The following is a 19,779-nucleotide window of genomic DNA, read 5'->3' on the forward strand; positions in this document are numbered from 1 at the left end:
GCAATAAAGGAAGTCTACATTAAATGAAGACACACAATGTGCTTGACTGGGAAGAATGGATAGTGTGAAGGTATTACTTCTACTCAAAAAAATGTATATATTTTGTGTAATTTGATCTAAAAGTTCAAACAGGATTTTTTTGAGAACATAAAAAATGATTTTAAAGTCCATTCAGAAATAAAATAATAAATGTTAAACATCTCTTGGTATTGGAATTCTGACTAATGAAATTAAAATGCAAACACAAATTGATAAACTATTTAGAATAAATATGGTAGAAAAAAGCTTCCTAACCTTACCATATAGAGAGATTTTATCAATACATATCGTTAAGAAAAAGGAGTAAAAATCACAATGAAAACATACACAAGGATAAAGACATATAATTCACAGGAAAAGACATACAAATAGACAATGAATATTGTGATAAACACACAAATATCCATTTAAATACAATGACATAATATTTTCCAAAAGTTAGGTTGGAGTTTTTTAAGTTAAACAACCAATGTTGAAGGTTGGGAAAGTGCCTGGAAAAATAAACAGATGCAATCTTCCTAGAGAGACATATAGGCACATGAATCTATAGCCTTAAGAACTGTGATACCCTCAAACCCAATATTCCATGTTTTAGGAATTTACCCTAAAACAAAAGGATGCCCCAAAGTACTGATATATGGAGAGACAGAGCAATGGAACAGAAGAAAGTGCCCAGAAATAAACTCACAAATAGATGGTCAATTGATTTTCGATCGAAGTGCCAAACTAATTAAACGGGAAAACAGTGGTCTTTTCAACAAATGGTGCTGAAGTATCTGGATATCCACATGGAACAAATGAACCTCTTCTACATAATAATTAGATCCACTGGATTTAATTGCTGGATCTAATGGGTCTTAGACCTAAATGTAAAATTTAAAACTATAAGACATTTTTTTACAAAAGAAAATAATTTTCAAGACCTTGGCATAAGCAAAGTTTTCTTAGATAGACAGGATTTAAAGAGCAGGAATCATAAAAGAAAAAAAATGGATAAAATTGTATGTCACCAAAATTAACAATATCTGTCTGCTCTTTGAAAGACAATCCACAGTCTGGGAAAACATATTCACAATACAGTTATCTTACAAGGGTTGTATCCAGATTATAGTAAAGAACTCATTCAACTCAACAATAAGAAGACAAACAATTTTTTTAAATGGGAAAAATAGTTGAACAAAAGAAGATATATTTCACTAAAGAGATACAAATGTCCAATATGCTCATTATAAAATACTCATTAGTCATCAGGAGAATTAAAATGAAATCCACATGAGATAGCACTACATACCCACTAGAATGGCTAAAATTAAAAAGACTGACAGTACCAAATGGTGGCAAAGATGTGGATTAACTAAAACTCTTACATATTGCTGGTGGAAAAGTAAAACATGAAAGAGCAGTGAGAACAGATGAATAGGGCTCAAGGTCTATGTGGGTTCAGGGAGCCAGGCCCTGGTGGGGTTAAGAGTGAGGGCAGATCTTGCTGTGCCCAGTTTCTGAGAGAGATAGATACTAGCAAGAGGGGTATTTTCTGCTGGGATTAGACTGAGTCAGAGCTTCTGGTTAGCAAGTCTCGTACCTGATCCCAGCCCCTCTCCTGTTGGGGTGCAAAGCACCAGCTGTGGAAATATGTTCACGTTTATTTTCTTGTTAATAGTAACCTTGAATTCAAAATCCTGCAGGAGGCCAAAATATATTAAGATATAAACTGAGGCATGTGTGCTAACATGTGCACTCTTGTGTAATAATGAAACATTGTTCCGTTCATGTGCTGGTTGTGTCCTTGCGCTGCCCGTGCAGTTTGAGGACATCAGTGAATTCCGTTTTCCCTATTTCCCAGTAAGCCATGTAAGGCAAACTGTAATAACCTCATTTTGCAGCTGAGCTATCAGGGTACAGAGAGTTTAAGCAACTAATCCAAGTTCCCCAAGCAAGTGAGCCCTGGAAGATAAACAGAGCCCAGTTCCTTTTATTACCCTTACAGGGATGCATCTAATAGTCCATTTTAATCCAGCATTCAAATCATTTTAACATAACCTAAGACTTTTCTTCTAATTGAATAAGTTGTATAACAACCAAGCCCTTAGTAAAATATATATTTAGCACTACAAACACTTAAAAAATAAACTGTAACAATTCAACAAGCTTTTCACCTACTCATACCTGGTTTCTAGCATTTCTATTGTGCTGAAACAGTTTATGATATTGCTAACAATTACTGCTGGGTATCAGACAACATAAATATTTAATGATGCCATTAATTTCTGAAAGGGAACCTTGACATTAGGTTTAAATGGATAAGGAATTTATTTCCCTATATTTTGCACCGATATTTAATTTGAGGTTCTTGGATTGAAGCCTCAGATCTATGACTGATTAGAATTTGACATTGCTCTTTGGGTGTTTCTCTTCACCTTTAAATATGGGCTTTTCCCTGCCTTGTGCAGCACGTAAAAATTGGACTATTCAGCTCTCCATCAGACCAGCATCTGCTGACCATCCGTTGGCTGGACCTCTTAATGTCCTCCCTCCTGCTCATTTCTCGAATGCCTGGGAGATTTCACTTTACGTTTGCTAAGGCTGGTTCATTAAAATACTAATTTTAAACTGTAATTATCTGTTGGTTCATATTAGCGGTTGAACCACAGTGGCACTGATATCTTGGAAGCGCAGGAGAATTTCACATCTGTTCTCATCCCCTGGAGCCTCCAGCAAGAGTTACCTTGGCACTCACTCGAAAGAAGGCAGTTTGAAAGAGATGGAGAGAGCTGTATTTTAAGAAGAGCAACAAAGGCAAGCAGGAAGAATTGTAAATATGGTAAATCGACTCCATTGTAAAAGTATTCATGATAATACCTTCTGGGGAAAAAACAAAAGCAATCAAATCGGAAGCATAGCAGGTAATAGTCCTGTTCAGGTTGGGAGGATTTTAACTGTGCAGCAGCTACTCTAATTCCTGGAGGGTTTGCAATCTGCTGGCCCAATTGGTGGGAGCAGGGTGGGGTAGGTTATTCCTTGTTTTAAGAGAAAGGTCAATGATATCTTTAGCCTGTAATGACATCAGCCAGACAAGGGAATGCCCTTTGGATGGCAGACTGAGTACAATTCTCAGAGTTAAGGTATAAATATGTGAGAAAGAAAAAAAAAAAAAAAGCAAAATAAGTAAAACAGAAAGGGTTTTTAAAAAGGAAATAGGAATAAAAAGAAGGATAGGATAGAGGAAAGAGCCAGAGGAAGAAAAAACACATCCTAGGGAGCAGCTGCAGTATTTTTTGAGCACGAACTACATACAAGGAGAGAGGTTAAAAAGGACCATTCACTGAATGTTTATGATGTGCTTGGTGATTCGGGTCTTCGGGTCAGATGGGTGTTATCTTCATTGTACAGATGAGGGAAATGAGGCTTGGAGAGATCAGAATCTGGGTTTGCGACCCTGGTTGTCTAACCCTATAGCTTGTACATTATGAGACATTGTTCTTCAATATTTCAGAGAGGTACAGAGATGAATAGGACAGGAATCCTTCCTTCAAAGAGTTCATGGCCTATAGTACAAATTGTAAAAGCGGTGTCATCCATATGCTCCAGAAACTTGCTTCATTTAACCGAGGGCTCTGGCCTGCTTAGAGAATCTGCCTTAGGGCATTTGGGGAAATTCACTTCAGAGCATTTCACTTCTACGTGAATGTCGCCCCCGCGCATGCGCAGAGCTAGCTTTGTTTGTAGGGAGCGGGTCTTCCCAGCTGCCCGCGATTGGAGAGGAGAGGTTCCGGGGGAGGGGGGAGGTCTCTTACTCTGGCATAGGGCAAGGCAAGCGTGGAGGAATGTAGGGAGAATTCTCCGCAACACTGAGGCTACTTGAGCATTTTCTAGAGGCTGTTTCTTTATCTTTTAATATGTTCCAGACTCAGTCCTGACTTGAGCAAAACTCTAACGTTGGCCCATAGACCGTGTCACCTCCTGGTTCCCACACACAGCGTCCACCACCAGAATTACAAGAGATTCAAAATTTTTCTTGCGTTACCTTCCAACTCTACCCCCTTCATCCCCACATTGCTTGAATAAATTAACCTGAGGAAAAAATAATAATGATGGAAGCATAGCAACACTGCGGCTGGAGGGGCAGGTGACTGACAGGGAATAGCCGGTGCTTCAAGTACAGTGTAAAATGCTGCTGCCTTTGTCTACATGTGAGAAGTAAGTCTCCAGGTGCTAAGAACAAAAAAAAAGGGAAAGATCTTTTAAATCTTTGAGCAGACAAATAAGTGTTTCAACAATGGCCAACCAAAGGGAAGATAGAGAAGTTTAGGAGGACGAAAAAACCTCTCTTCTGTTCTGAGTGTAGAAGGAGGTAAAGCAAGAGAGAGCTAAGTCAGGCTTAATGAGAGCTAAATCAAGGGATGCTCTATTGACAAATTAATTTGGAAATCGTTTAAGAAAAATTGTGCTTCAGCTCTTATTTATATCTGCTGGAGAGAATGGGCTATGATCTCTCCCTTGTGTTAAATAACAATCATTTAACCTAGGAAATTACAGTCCATTTTTCTTTTCTATCTCTAGGACCCAGGGACTGGATTGTTAATAATTTGGCTAATTGAGTAAAACCTCATGCTTCAAATCTTGAAGCAGGGAAATAAAAATTCAAGATTTCCTGTAGATATTGGATGCATAATATTTAATGCTTCAGAGATCATTAGTAAAAGAAAATATTACAGCCATACACACCCTCTGAGAGTCTAATGAACGTCTCCCAGCTGCTGTTGAAAAATCAGCAGCAGCATCGGTACCAATTTCAAGACAAAGCACAGCTGACAGATGTTTGAAGGGATAAATCAGGCTGTACAAGGATTAAAATAATAAGTCCCCAGTGCCTTTTAAAGGCAGAGGTGCCTCAGCAAACTATTTCCAGCCACTTGAGTACAACTGAAAGATCCTGGGGGTCATTAGCTAGTAGCCCAGTAGGCATCTGAGTGGTTAATTACTAAAACCCAGCACAAGTTCTTAACCACACCAAGTTTTAAGTAAGAACAGCTTTTGCTGTTACTTCTGTTTTAAGGGCGTCTCGAGGGTTCTACTTCAGTTACAATGTTTGGGACATGCTGTGATTAAATGGGAATCATCTGGCCAATATAATGAAACACAACTGACAGTGATTCTTTTTGTACATTGTTAAGATGCTTATCATGGTGATACAGCTATCATATAAAAAGGATAGCACACATGCACTCTTAATTGAGAAATGTGTACTTGTTGGGAATGCATTATGTGTCTATTCCTATTTATCATTTATAAGGTGGGTTAGTGGGACTTTATAACAAATACAAATGGTTAGGGCTTCATTCCAAACTATGGAACCCTTGGGAACTACAGACTTCTCCTACAACAACTCCCAGGATATGGCTTTATTACACCAGTTACTAAAGTGCATTGTAATGGTTTGAATGCATGCTAGCTACGCACCCCCCCCGCCTTGCCCATACCAGATGTGAGGCTACTGAGGGCAAAACTTGGATCCGAGTCACCTTCTGTCCCTCAGAGCCTTAGACGATGCCTGTAATACAGATATTTGATAAAGGTCTTAGTATTTTCCTATGTGTCATAGTGTGATGGTTAGTTTTATGGTCAATTTGACTGGGCCTTGGGGTGCTTAGATATTTGGTGAAACATTATTCTGGGTGTTTCTGTGAGAGTGTTTTTGGATGGAATTAGCATTTAAATCAGTAGACTGAGTAAAGCAGACTGCTCTCCCTAATGTAGGTGGGCCTCAGCCAATCAGCTGAAGGCCTGAATAGAACGAAAAGACTGACCCTCCCCTGAATAAGACAGAAGACTTCCTGCCTGCCAGCCTTCAAACTGGAACATTAGCTTTTCTCCTTGCCTTCGAACTTGAACTGAAATATTGGCTCTTCCTGAGTCTTGAGCCTGCTGGCCTTTGGACTGGAACCGCACCACTGGTTCCTCTCCTGGATCTCCAGCTTGCCGACTCACCCTGCAGACCTTGGGACTTGCCAGCCTCCATAATCATATGGACCAGTAAGGATACAATAAATGGTTCTGACTAAAAAAAGTGTCTTTAGGCTATTAAAGTGTAAGATGTAAGCAGTTACAAGGGAGGCAATGACTGACAGACAGTTCAGCCTCTCTAAGTCTGTGGTTCATTACTCTGGCCTTGTGTTAGAATCAGTGCTCCTTAGAGTACGATCCACAAACTGTCACCACTCCAAGATAAATCCTTCTGTGTTTAGAAACTTTTATAGCAATCTGCCATTTGCAACAGCATCCAATCATGTGGTTTTTCATTTTACGAAAGTATCAGATTGGAAATTAAAACAAGCAACAACGGCAACAACTGGTCATTTACAAAAAATGGTTTGAGAAACACTGACCTAGAAAGCTTGTGCAGCCTCAGACCAATTAATTCAGAATGCGAGGGATGTGGAGACTGAGCATCTCCTGGGTATTAAGCTCCTCAGGGGATTCTAATGCGGTGATACTAAATAGATCTAACAACTGGCTCAGCACAGGTACTAGCCAATCAGAATGGCGGCTGGTCAGTGCCCACCAATCAGAACAGACACAGGCTATAACCAATCAGCACTACAGTACCAGCTGAAGAGCAGCCTTTCACGTTAAAGGGTCCAAATGGGATGAATTCCTAGATGAAGACATCTGAGTTAATTTGGATAGATGAGGCCACATGTGAAGGGAAGATATTTTTCTTAGCCATATAGATGTGCTTTAAAGGTATTCAAATTGGAAATTTATGAGTACACACTGGCTATGAAGTAGAGTTAAACTTCATTGTGGAATGGAGCTAAGGTACATTGGGGTTCAAATTATGTCCCTCAAAATGTGACAGCCATCTAGAGTTAAAGACTACCATAATGCAGTGTCTTGTCTCCCAATAAGAAAATAAAGGGATATCTATGCTAGTAGATTGCTATACTCTGAGAGCTATAACTATGTCAAGTGTATCTTATTGAACAGGGTAGAACACATCACCATATTTTTCAAAGTAAGCACTATTGAGCATTATCAATCTAATATACTTCTTTTCAGACTTGTAAATCATTTCAAATTGATATAACAAATATTTGTGTAGTGGAGATGCAAAATAATCCTCTTCTGGAAAATATTATTATTATTAATATTAATAAGATCTGTGTCTCTTTGTTTCTTTATCCTTGATTTGAGATATGGAATTCTCATACTGTGAATCTCTCTCTCTCTTTCTCTCTCTCTCTCTCTATATATATATGATATATACACATATATATCACATGTATTCTTAGATACCAGACATCTTAATAATCATTCTTCTACAAAGAAAATGTGTTTTTTAAAGTTAAGATGAAGCAATGACACTTCAAACTGTCCTGATTTTGGCAATCTAAAAGCCCAAGGAATGTCTTCTGCCTAATCCTTCTTAGTAGATTTTCTTCAATTACTGATTTCCTGCATTGTCATTACAATTCGAGAAGTTACCATTATCTAATTGAATTCTCCACTTTATTCTGAATTTGTTCTATACCATCACTGCCAAGTCGGTCATCCTGTCTGTGTTTAAACATGTCCAGTGACAGGTATCTCCCAAGAGATCCTATGTCATCTTTAAATTCTCTATTAAAGTTCATCCTGATATGAGCTGAACATTGCCTGCCTGTAATGTTATTGAGTGATCTGTGTTCTCTCCCTCTCTCTCTCTCTCAGTCTCTCTCTGGAGTCCCAGAGAAGAAGCTCAGGGAATCTATACAATAAACCTTCTAACAGTGGAGGACATTCATATCATTGAACCAGCCCCTCTTTAGACTAAATGCCTCCACTTGCTTCAATCATAAGCTGTCCTTCAGTTCCCATAACCATCCTGGTGACTTTGCTCTTATTGATACTGTTTCACAGTACATTGTTCACTGCTAGTGGGCTCTTCTTCTGAGTTGAATGTGAAATAGCTATTTATCCTCATCCTGTTTATGCCACTTATATTGGTCATTTAAATTATATAACTTAATACAATATTACATAAGCTGATGAAATATGAGTGAGAAAAGAAAGTTATCATTTATATGAAAATCAAATTGAATGCTTAGAGAAACTTGTTGCAGATGAGTCTCTTAAAATATTTCTGTCGAACTGAGTGAGAGCAAGAAAACTGTAAAAGGACAAAAGAAAAAAATATAAAAATTCTAAAAAGATTTGAATTGATTGGAAGTTGTCTTTAAGTAATTGCTCCATTAAAAACAAAAGCAGCTAGAAGTCTTAGATAGATGGGGTTTGTTTAAATGAGAAAATGGAAAACGCCAGTCAGGGGACCCATATGCAGGGGGATGATATTCCAAATATTATTATAACCAATTAGAACATATGCGTAGCAAATGAGAATGGAGGCCAGTCAAAAACCACAGATATGGCCATATCAGGGTGTATTGGTGGAAGGTCAGCTCCACCAGCAAAGGAAAAGGCTTGATCCTACACCAAAAAATTTGTAAAAGAATGAACATTCATAGTTGAAGTTAAAAGGTTTAATGCACATTTGATAGTTTTACGAATCACTTAAAGAGTTGCTATGATAAGCTGGAGATGCAATCTGAAAAACGGTTGTCTGACCCCAAAGAGCATTTGCTTGACATCTGTGTATATTGCCTGCGAATGCTTTATGCTATCACTTTTCTCTTACTAAATACCACAGTCTACTAATACAGTCTAGGGTTGCATAAGCATTCTGTAAAACTTATGCACATTTGGAAAGCTTTGGCCATATTGATGACTCAAAACTTTAGTTTATTTCAACTAAAACTTTTCCGTACTTGCTCACCATATATCCTTTATTCTCTGGTGGTGCTGTTCTTTTTGTATCCAAGTGCCAGACCTTAAAAGGATCCCTTTTAACTTTCTTCTTTGTGGATTTGGTCCATCATTCTAGCCTGCTGAGATCCTTTTGAATCCTGTCAACCAACATATCCCGCCCCGTCTCTCTGAGCCTCATGTCATCAGCTAATTTAATAAATAAGACTTGTGTCAGCCCTTTTAAAATCTGACCTTGTCAGAAGGCTCCCTCGGCAGTCAAGCTGATGACTATAGATACTTCCTCCATTTCTTCCTCACTGGAATAATTTGTGCTTGCAGTCACAACTCTGACTGTCCCAAGATGCCGGGGCTGTCTTTCGGCAAAGCCTCATATGTGTTGCTTTCCCTGTCTTGTCCACAATTGCATTTAGTCTAATACACAGAGCATTTAATAAATGTATTTAGATCAGAGAATTTCATTCTTTTTTCTGGCATAGGATGATAAGGAAAGCCTATCTGCAAAAAAAAAAAAACAAAAAACAAACAGCTGCTACTTTCCCCAGCCATCAGACACACAAACTGCTCTGAAACGATCCCCAAAGCCATGAACCTAAACTTGGGAGAAGAATGAGCACAGACAAATTAAGATGTTTTAGAAACTATCTGAACATACAATTGAGCCAGCACTATTTCTTACATCAGGATTTGAATATTGCAAAAGACTATATTGATTGCCTAAATCTAAAAATAATTTCATTAATAGAGGCAGATGTAATGTGATTTAATATGCAAATTAATGCTGCATTCACTGAAAAATATTAAATAACCCCATTTAGCAATTTGACTGAAAATCTCTAATAAAATTCAAGATGGCTTTGTTTTCTTTCTTCACAATTTTACTGAAAACTCTCTAAAGACAATAAATGTGTTCTGAATATTCCACACAGAGGTCTAGAAATAGGCCCAAACTAATGTGAGATAGAGTGCTTATTATTCTTTGAATGTTGTTCTAAATTAAGCAGACAAGTTGTAGAAAAGTTAACTACTGAGAACTGGAAAACCTCCAATTAAATGGTTGGATTCCAACCTCTCCTTGACTCAAAGGCTGGAGGACATTATCAACTCGTAGGGAAATCAAGACTGAAAACAAGGGCTGGTTTAGACAACAAAACACTCTGATTCACTCTCTCCATGTTGACAAAATACTCTATGCCCACAGACCTAGGCTATGTCCACATACACACATACCAATTGGAAACAAAAACAAGTGAGCGTTTAAATTTAGACCAATTATGACAGCAAAAGCTGTGTTCTCTGGCATTCTACCAAACCCAAAGCTGCAGAAACCAGCACTTCACTATTCCCCTGGCCCCCGTGTGTGTTCTAGCAGCAGGACTGGCCATGGAGCTGGTTCCAATCAATGACGAAGCTATTTAGAGCCCGCAGGACTGACTCCGAGAGTCACTTGGGGAAGCTGGGACGTGGGCTGGCAGTTCCACTTGTGGTCCTGCAGTATCTCAGGATGATAGGGGCAACAGTGGGACCCAGCATCCCTGAGGAGGAGGAGAGGGAGGGCCCCTCAGGAACTGCATTTTTCTCTCACTCTTAAATCCTACAAGAGACTTCTGCAACTTCTCTTTTTTTAAAATATTTTAAAATAGTGGTAAAATATATATAACATAAAATTTACATTTTAATGATTTTTAAGTGTACAATTCAGCAGCATTAAGTACATTCACATTGTTGTGCAACCAATACCATTATCTAGTTCCAAAACTTCTTCATCACCCCAAACAGAAACTCTGTAAACATTAAGCAATAACTTCCCATTCACCCCAAGGCCCTGGTAACCTACTTTCTGGCTCTGTAAATTTGCTTCTTCTAAATACTGTGTATAAGCAGACTCATACAGTATTTGTCCATCTGTGCCTGGTTTATTTTACTTAGCATAATGCTTTCAAGATTCATCCATGTTGTAGCATATATTAGGACTCCATTCCTTCCTATGGCTGAATAACATTCTATTGCATGTACGTACCATGTTTTGCTCATCCGTTCATCTGGTGATGGACACTTGGTTTGTCTTCACCTTTGGCTATCGTGAATAGATTCTTCAATGAACACTGGTGGACAAGTATATGTTTGAGTCCTGTTTTCAATTCTTTTCAATTTTTGTTGTTTTTCAATACCGAGAAGTGGGATTGCTGCATCATATGGTAATTCCATGTTTAGCTTTCTGAGGAACGGCCAAACTGATTTCCACAGCAAATGCACCATTTTACATTCCAACCAGGGGTGCACAAGAGTTCTAATTTGCAGCTTATCTCGAGACCCAGGCAGAGTGGTTAGTTCAACTGACAGTTACCATGAAGTTACCTGGCATCCTTACTCCACCTCAGACTCCAAAAGATAAATTTTACTATAAGCTATTGCAGTTTACCAGCCCCAGACCTACAGTTGCCCTCGGGAGTTTCCTTCACTAACACCTTTTTTTCTATGCTTTAGGCTAATTACTCTCCCATTAACATAGCCTTCATTCATTCACTCTCCGTCTCGTCTCCCTCTCTGCTGAAAAGTCTAATCCACCTCCGAATCGAACTCGCCTAAACCACCCAGGGCCAACGTTTATCCAAGTTGGCATCCCCACCACCACTTCCTCAGCCTCTGCCTGACCTCACTTGAGCCCTCAGCGTTTCCTCCTGATATCCTCGCTGCTCCTTAGTGAACGTTCCTCTTGCTGCCATCTTCCTAGGGCCGGCTCTCCTCTTACCAAGATGAGGCGAGATGCTGCTTTTAATTCAATGCAGTCTTATGGCCGCAGTAACTGAATTCTATGTAAAACTCTTAGCCAGAGAAAGGAGGCTGATAATTAATGGACACTCCTCTAGGAATTTGCTTCACCTTTTTCTAGCATTTACACTTGCCTTTCAGTTCTCCATCTGCCTCCATCCTGCTTGCGGCTGTACTTATCTCACGGCAACAGCTTCCGCTCTTGTCCAAACTTGTCTCACTGCCTCTGAAGTGCACCTCAGTCGAATCCATCTTGTCAACTGCAATCACAGTATAGCTCATACACCACAAATTCTTTCACTCAACCCCCCTTCAACTCTCCCTTGGTTCCTACTCAAGATGATTCCAACACCTAACTCCTGCAGTTGGCCCAACTTCCCACGATGGCCCAACTCACATTCCCCACATGATCGCCTACTGTTTCCTAGCTGTGTTTCTTGTCTGCCCAGGCCGTGCACATCCTCTGCATCTGGCTCGTGACTTGGCTTTTGGGTTTTCGTTCACCAAGGCCCTTTGCCTAATGAACCTCTACATTTGTTCAAGGATAGAGTTTCCGTGATGACTCCAGCTAGAAGTGCAATGCATATCCTCTGCTGGTCTCGTGTAGTTTACAGCACTTGGTTTATGTTTTAGTTTGATCTGAAGAGTATTCGGTGAGCTTGGGGTGTTGCTAGAAGAGGGCAGATGGCCGGCTGCCAAATGGTCTCAATCAGGTCACCTTGGGACATTCACTAACGTCAGGCGCTATCCTCAGACTGGTAGGTGGGGAACCTGACTTTGAAAGCTTATGTTGGGCAGTGTTATTTCTTAGGAATGGGTACACGTTACCTGAGCTCATAGAACTGGTGTGTGTGTGTGTGTGTGTGTGTACGCATTGTAGGAGGCCATGACATTAATTAATTTACAATGACAACTATAACCTACAGGGATCGAAGCCTGTGAGTCACATGAGTAGAAGAGTCTCTCCCTGATAGATAGACTTAAACTAGAAGCCAATTTCTAACCAGAACATTAAGTGACTGCAGAATCAAAACAAGTGGCTGGTCGATGACCCAAAAGGGGGACTCCTTTGTCACAGGGTCTGAATGGCTCATCTCCTCAGGCCGATGAGCACTGGACTTCGGAGTTCCCTCCCCTCTCTGGGCTGACGACCTTCTGTCGATTCCGTTTTCTCCAAACAGCCTAAATACAATTCACCTAATATCACCTCTCCCAACCCTAACACATGCCTTGAGACATTCAGGCACCTTTGAGTGTAGCTTTGTTTTCCTGAAATGTGCAGCAGCACACTGTCTGTGGCTTACCCTCAGACCAAGGGCAACTCCTGTGAATGTGTCTAAGCGTACCTTCCTAGTTTACCTCTCAGAGGCAAAGCTATTTTCCCCCTTCTCTAAGCTCTTAGGATGGACTTTATTGTTCTGCCATGCACTGATTATCCTGTGGCACTGAGTACTAACTCTATTGCACTACAAGTACCTGGGCTCAGCCTTTATTTCCACGTCGGATGGAAAATTCTTTGAGGACTAGTCCAGTGTCTTGTAGGTCTGTCTACACCCTATACAGCCTACCTACCACACAGCAGGTATTCAGCTAATACTATTGAGAAAAGAAACAACTTAGTAAATATTCCGTGATAAATTCCCTCCAATTCTTCCTTCTCTCAGTTGTGTCTACCATTTGTGATTGTCTTGATAATTTTTAATGTTGGTTGTTCATGAAAATGCTCTGAATGAAATTTAATAAATTAAAAATTAAAAAATTAAAAAAATTAATTATCCAATGCATCCAGGCCTTCAATGGTTAACTGTGGAGAAACAGTCTCTGCTAAGTTGAAAAGGGCTTCCTTTGGGAAGAAAACTGGATTTGGAGGTTATTCGGGTTCTGCTTCCACCCTGCCAAGTGGCTCTTACTTGGGGCTGGGACTGGGCCCTTGGCTGCTGCCTGTCTGAGAATCTGGCCTCCCTTGACTGGAGCAGCAAGTCTCAGAGTTACAGAACACGCCGGATTTCCTCAGCTGTGTTGCTGGCCCCAGCAGTCTGAAGAGGAACCCTTATTCATTAGGAGTAACATATTTTTTTCCCCTGACATCTTTAGATGCTCCAGAGGGAGACAAGATGCAAACCGAGTGAACATGGCTCCCAGCTTTGCCGCACGGTACTGGGTGATCTGGGGTGCTCAGTACTCATCTTCTGATTTCAATGAGGGAAAGGGAAAGAATAGGAAAGGAGAACACGAGAACGAAAAACCCTTTCTAAAGACTGGCTTTCACTGCACTTAAAGTCAATTGTAGAAATCTTAAAAAAACAAAAACAAAAACCCCGCAAAATTGGTGCAAGCAAAATCTCCGCTTGCTGAGGGTCCCAAGAGAAATGCTATCTCGAAGCATGCTCTGTGATGAGGCCGTGGGCCCAGACAATAGGACTGGGACAGGACAAAGGGCACAGGGGATGCTTCCCTGCCTTTTGTTTCACACAGACTCGACAATGGACCCGTCAGGGGAATCCAATGAGTTTCTTATCGAACCTTTCTGTTTTCAGTGTGAATTACTGAACAATCCTCCGGATACTGATTTTTATCTCCTCACAAGATAAATTTCAGTTTCTATTGGCACATTCCTACTCAGTGCACCGCTCTCAAATTATGTTAAAAAAAACCCTACAGTTAGTGGAACAAAATAGGCTAGAAAAGTCAGTGAGAAGAGCTTCTTCCCTTTTTCTTGTTGTCAGAAAAGTGTAGGTGCTTAAATATATGTCCTAACGCAATATATCACTCATTTGGATTATAATTATTGGTTATTTCTGGCCTCAAATTCATACTGGAATAAATTAAATTTATTTTCTATTCCTGCTTCTCTCTCTTCTGTGTGTATATGTGATGGGGGGGGGGTGTTAAATAAAAGAGCAAATAAAATCTCACCATCAGCTCACTCCTAGTATGATAGTTTTATGTTATTGGTTCCTTATTTTAAAAAGTACATCCATTCATTTTTTTCATTTATCTAACAAATATTAAGTGCCTGTCATGCATGTACCTCACTTGATGCTGTATATACCCTCATTTAGCCGATCTTCATATCCTGAATTTCTTTGAATTCCTAGAAATGGAGTAACCCTTTTCACATAAACATAAGGCTTCCCTATTCCCAGCACCTTAGGAAGAATGTTGAAGTCTTTTTGAAGATGATGTGCAAGGCGAGTGCTGGATTCTTCTAAACACAGAAGAATCACTTGTGTTCACTGCCCCACAAACTGGAAATAACACACCTTGCTGCCGATGGCCTGATAAAAAATATAAGGTGAGATACTGAATAACTAGGTGCACCTCTGAGATAACGGTGTTAAGACATGAGAATTACTTTATTTCCACCACGTCCTCCCACCACATTATCTAGTTTGTTTCAATAGATTTATGCAAAATAGCACAAGAACAGAATCTAGAACCCGAGAGAAACTAGACCATGTACTAAAACAACCTAACTTCATGCCAAATATTGTAACCTCTAAAGGCATATACATATACAAGGTAGATAGATAGATGCTGATACGTTTTTTTCAATTTGTTGCTGTCCATTAACAGTAGCTCTGTGATTCCTTTATCCAGAGAAACAAAGGAAATCACAGAAAGCATTACATATGTGCAATAGAGCCAGCAAAGTTACTTGCAAAGTTAGTTAAAAGGCTTATTAACACATTTTTCTCACACTTTTTAATGAAAATCCATAAAACATTGTGGCCAAGCAAATTAATTTAGGATTTAATTAGAGATGTTAGAAAATAGATTCTGGGTGAATACAAAAGAGATCAGAAAGAAAGTTGTTTTCACTGTATTAATATTTTTTATTACAGTTTGTCTTAACTAACCAAATTGTTTCATTCTATGCTCATTTACTTTTGATGAAATCACTCATGGCTTCCCAGAACATTGTTAAAACTATTTTATAATGATAACTGGACCGGTGTTGCTGTTAGGGACCCTTCTGCTGTAGAAAAGATCCTAGTGAGGGCATGTTTTCTGATTATAATAAAAATCCAAACCATGAGGTGCTCAGAACTAGAAGTAGAGGGAGGGGGCAGGGCTGCTCTGAGGTCTTATGCCTATAGACGTGCAGTAAATTTGATATTGAGCAGTGGGTCTACAACAACATTGACAGGCTGAGCCTGAGAATCCTGTCTTGAATTGTGACTCTTAAAGAGACGAAATGGTCCCAGATTGGTGTAAACCCTTACTTCACAGCAGAAGCAGATACAAACACTCTCCTGAGGAAAGCATCCCCTTAGGATCCCCACCAATGAAGAAGAAACAAAAAGCCTGAAATCAAAGATCCACAAGCAGGGACTTCCCTCTCAGTCCAATGGTTAAGACTCCATGCTTCCAGTGCAGGGGGTGTGGGTTCGATCCCTGGTTGGGGAACTAAGATCCCACATGCCATGTGGCACAGCCAAAAAAAAAAAACAACAAAAACTCTAATTAAAAAAAAAAGATCGACAAGCACAAGAGAAGGCAAGCTCTATGAGTGAGAGTCAAAGGAAATGACAAGGAATAGATCTGGGCCTTCAAGGATGCAGACAGTGAAATTGTCTGATATAGAATTAGAATAGTTATCTGTAAACAATTCGAAGAAATAATATAGAAATTAAAAATACAAGCAAGAAGCAAGTGATTATCAGGAATGACCAGGTTGCTATGTAAAATATAAACTTTCTATGTAAAATCAGATATAAACTCTAAAAATGGAAAATTTTGGAGGGACACAAAAGGCAAAAGTGCCATTTGGATAAAGCTGAAGAGAGAATTAGTGGACAGAAAGAGAGCTCTGAAGAAAATATCATCAGAGAGAGACAAGAAGATGGAAATATGAAAGAAAAGTTTCAAAATATGAAGTGAATGAAAAGTTCTAGCATATGTCTAATTAGAATCTCAGAAGGAGAGTAGAGAGAGAATGGAGAAGAAATATTTGAACAAGTAATGCCTGAGAATTTTCCAGAAATTATAAATGACATTAATCTACAAATAGTAATCCAAAGAGGATGAGTAAAAACAATTCCATGAGTAGATACATCATAGTGAAATTCCTGAACACCAGTGACAAAGAGGAGATGTGAAACTTGAAGGAAAATACAGATTATTCACTGATTATATTAGTGATGGAGGCACTGGTGTTCCGTCGACTCTAGGTACACTCGTCCACAGATGCTGAAAAGGATTCTATTGCATTATAGGTCCACTACAGCCACTTTGCTTTTCACTTGAGTCCCTGTACATTTATTATAATTGACTATAAGCTAATAACTCTCTTGGCACAGAAGTTGTTATCTATAAGTTGACGTAGAATTTGATTTTTCACTCTAAACTCAATTTTAAAAAAGCAGAGATCATTTTTTACTAGACACATAGAAACATATTCAGTTTAGTTGTTTAGAGCAGGGTTTCTCAATCCTGGCTGCAACTTAGAGTTACTTGGTGGGTTTTTTGATGTATATAATTTTGCACAAATTTTACGTGAGTAGCTGGATGAATTATAACAAAGTGACACACCCCTGGTGCAGGTTGGCTTACCAAATGCTTCCTCTCCTGACTTGGAGGGCAGAATTCATCAGTGATAGTGCTCTGGCATGCTGACAGGTACATGCTGGCTTGGAGCAGACAGGGGGCTAGGAATCCCACAACAGTCAAGGAAAAGAAGACCTTACTCTGGTGGTAGAGGGCTTTCCTGTTTTTATTCCTGGACAGAGCTGCTTCTTTTATATTTTCCTTCACTCTCTGAAGTAGAGGTCTAGAATTACCTAAATCTTCATTTCTTTTCTCTCTCAGGTCCAGTACATTTTCTAGGATTCTTCCCCAATCTCATTAGCCACCTATTCATTAGAGAACAGGTCTTCGATACTAAGGGCAAAATACTCCCTTGTTAGGCTCTGTATATTGGGGTGGGGTGAGAGTTAGGGAAGGAGCTGGACTGGCTGCTGTAAATGTAGTTCTTAACTTAAAAAACCTTGGTGTTTGCCTGATGATCTACTCTTGCCTTTGTCCTGACTGTACGTATAGTTTCTTTGGAAGCTATCTCAAGAAGAACTATTCTTATCTCTGGTGTTTCAGGCTGTCTCTCTCCAAAATTTCCTTAAATTTTCTGCCCATTGTCAACTTCATTTTTATTTTGTCTTGCTTTATCTTCAATCATTGTTGCATTGTCTCCATATGTATATATCTTTTTTATTATTTTATGAGGCCATGGAAAATGGGAGGTAGCTATTTAGTCTTTTCCAGACACCAATTCATGATATCATGAATAACCTCTGATGATCAGTTTCACCAAATTACCTGACATAGCTGTAGTCCTTGTTCATAGGACACAGTGAAAGAAGTGTCATATAGTAGAAGAAATGCAGGACTGAATGACACAAAGCACAAGGTTCCATTCCCCATATGGGCATAAACTTATGTCACTATGATCAAGTCACCTCAGCTTTCTAGGGCTGTTTTCTCGTGTTTAAAATGGAAGAACAATTTGTCAATATTTATCAAAATTAAAAATACATTTAACTTTTCAGCCAGCATTCCATCTTTAGAGAATTTATCTTGTAGGTACACATGTACAAAATGATAGATGGATAAGATTATTCACTGAGCATTAAAGGAAAGAATTCCTTGCTCTAATATCTGAAAGAATTCAAGTGTTTCAAATCAATAGAAATGTAATTAAATAACTATGGTATACCTACACAATGGAATACTATGAAGGCTTAACAAAGGAGAAAGCTTTTTATACACTGATAAGGAAAAATCTACAGGACATATTATTGACCAAAGAAGACAAGGTAAAGAAGCATGCACATAATCATACAGCTTCTCTATTACCCAGCAGAAATACCCCTAGTTCTTTTCTCCACATGAGAATCACCTGAAGAAATTTTAACAATACTGATGGCATGGCACCTCAGGTCAACCTATATAATTCACAAATATGAACAAATAGCAGAATATCAACAGAAAGGTGAGGAAACAAAAAGGATCCCAAATGACCTAAAAATTCTAAGTATTATCTGTAGAAAAATTAGAGAGGTTATTACACCTACCAAATGAAAAGAATTTTAAAATATGATTGCCGAAATAAAAAATTCAATCAGTCACCACATATTATAATAGAGTTAAAAAACAATTATTGATTTGGAAGCTCAAGCAAAGAAATTTCCAACAGTCCAAAACAAAAAACAAAAATGACACAAAAATAAGAAAGAAAATTTAAAAATATGGAGAAAGAGTCCAAGAAGCTCAATTGTTGACGAAAATAAGTTCCAAGAGAAAAGAATAGCTAGGAAAGAGGGGGGATAATAAAAGAAATAGTGGAATAAAAATATCCCAGACTGAAAAAACAAGAGCCCTCATATTGAATAAGTCTCATCAAGGCTAGGTGAGGTAGGTGGAAAAAAAGATCCATAATTAAACACTCTCTGTTGAAATTTCTGGGAAGACAATTTTAAAAATGTCCAAAAAGAGAAAAAAATGAGGTCATCTATAAAGGAAGGAGAATCAGATTAACAGCAGATATTCCATTACCAGCACTGAACACTAAACTCAAAGGAACAAAAACCATCCAAAAACTCGGTGGGATAATGACTCTGGATTTAGAATTCCATATTTAAACTATTATTTTATGTAACATTTTCAGTCAAATTCTCGGAAAGTTGATCACCCTCACAAGCTGTCCATAAGCATTATTCAATAAGGATCTTATTGAATAATAAGCAGATCAAACAAGAAAGAAATAAATTTAAAAAGACCTAATTAAACTTAAAAGCTTTTGCACAGTAAAGGAAACCATAAACAAAATGAAAAGACAAACCACAGAATGGGAGAAAATATTTGTAAATGAAGCGACCAACAAGGGATTAATTTCCAAAATATACAAACAGCTCATGCAGCTCTACATATAAAAAAAAAAAAAAATCAAAAAACGGGCAGAAGATCTAAATAGACATTTCTCCAAAGAAGACATACAGATGGCCAAAAGCACATGAAAAGATACTCAGCATCACTAATTATCAGAGAAATGCAAATCAAAACTACAATGAGGTATCACCTCACACTGGTCAGAATGGCCATCATCAAAAAGTCTTCAAACAATAAATGCTGGAGATGGTGTGGAGAAAAGGGAACCCTCCTACAAGATAC

At 38.8% G+C, this 19,779-nt stretch overlaps 1 protein-coding gene across 1 annotated transcript in view; it reads right to left on the reverse strand.

Moving 5' to 3' along the window:
• NXPH2 (neurexophilin 2) overlaps positions 1 to 19,779 on the reverse strand; it is a 98,933-nt gene that overhangs the window by 21,565 nt on the left and 57,589 nt on the right. The gene's annotated exons all lie outside the window — the stretch shown is intronic.

The sequence above is a fragment of the Balaenoptera musculus genome, chromosome 7 (assembly GCF_009873245.2).
Source record: "Balaenoptera musculus isolate JJ_BM4_2016_0621 chromosome 7, mBalMus1.pri.v3, whole genome shotgun sequence".
Lineage (NCBI taxonomy): Eukaryota > Metazoa > Chordata > Mammalia > Artiodactyla > Balaenopteridae > Balaenoptera > Balaenoptera musculus.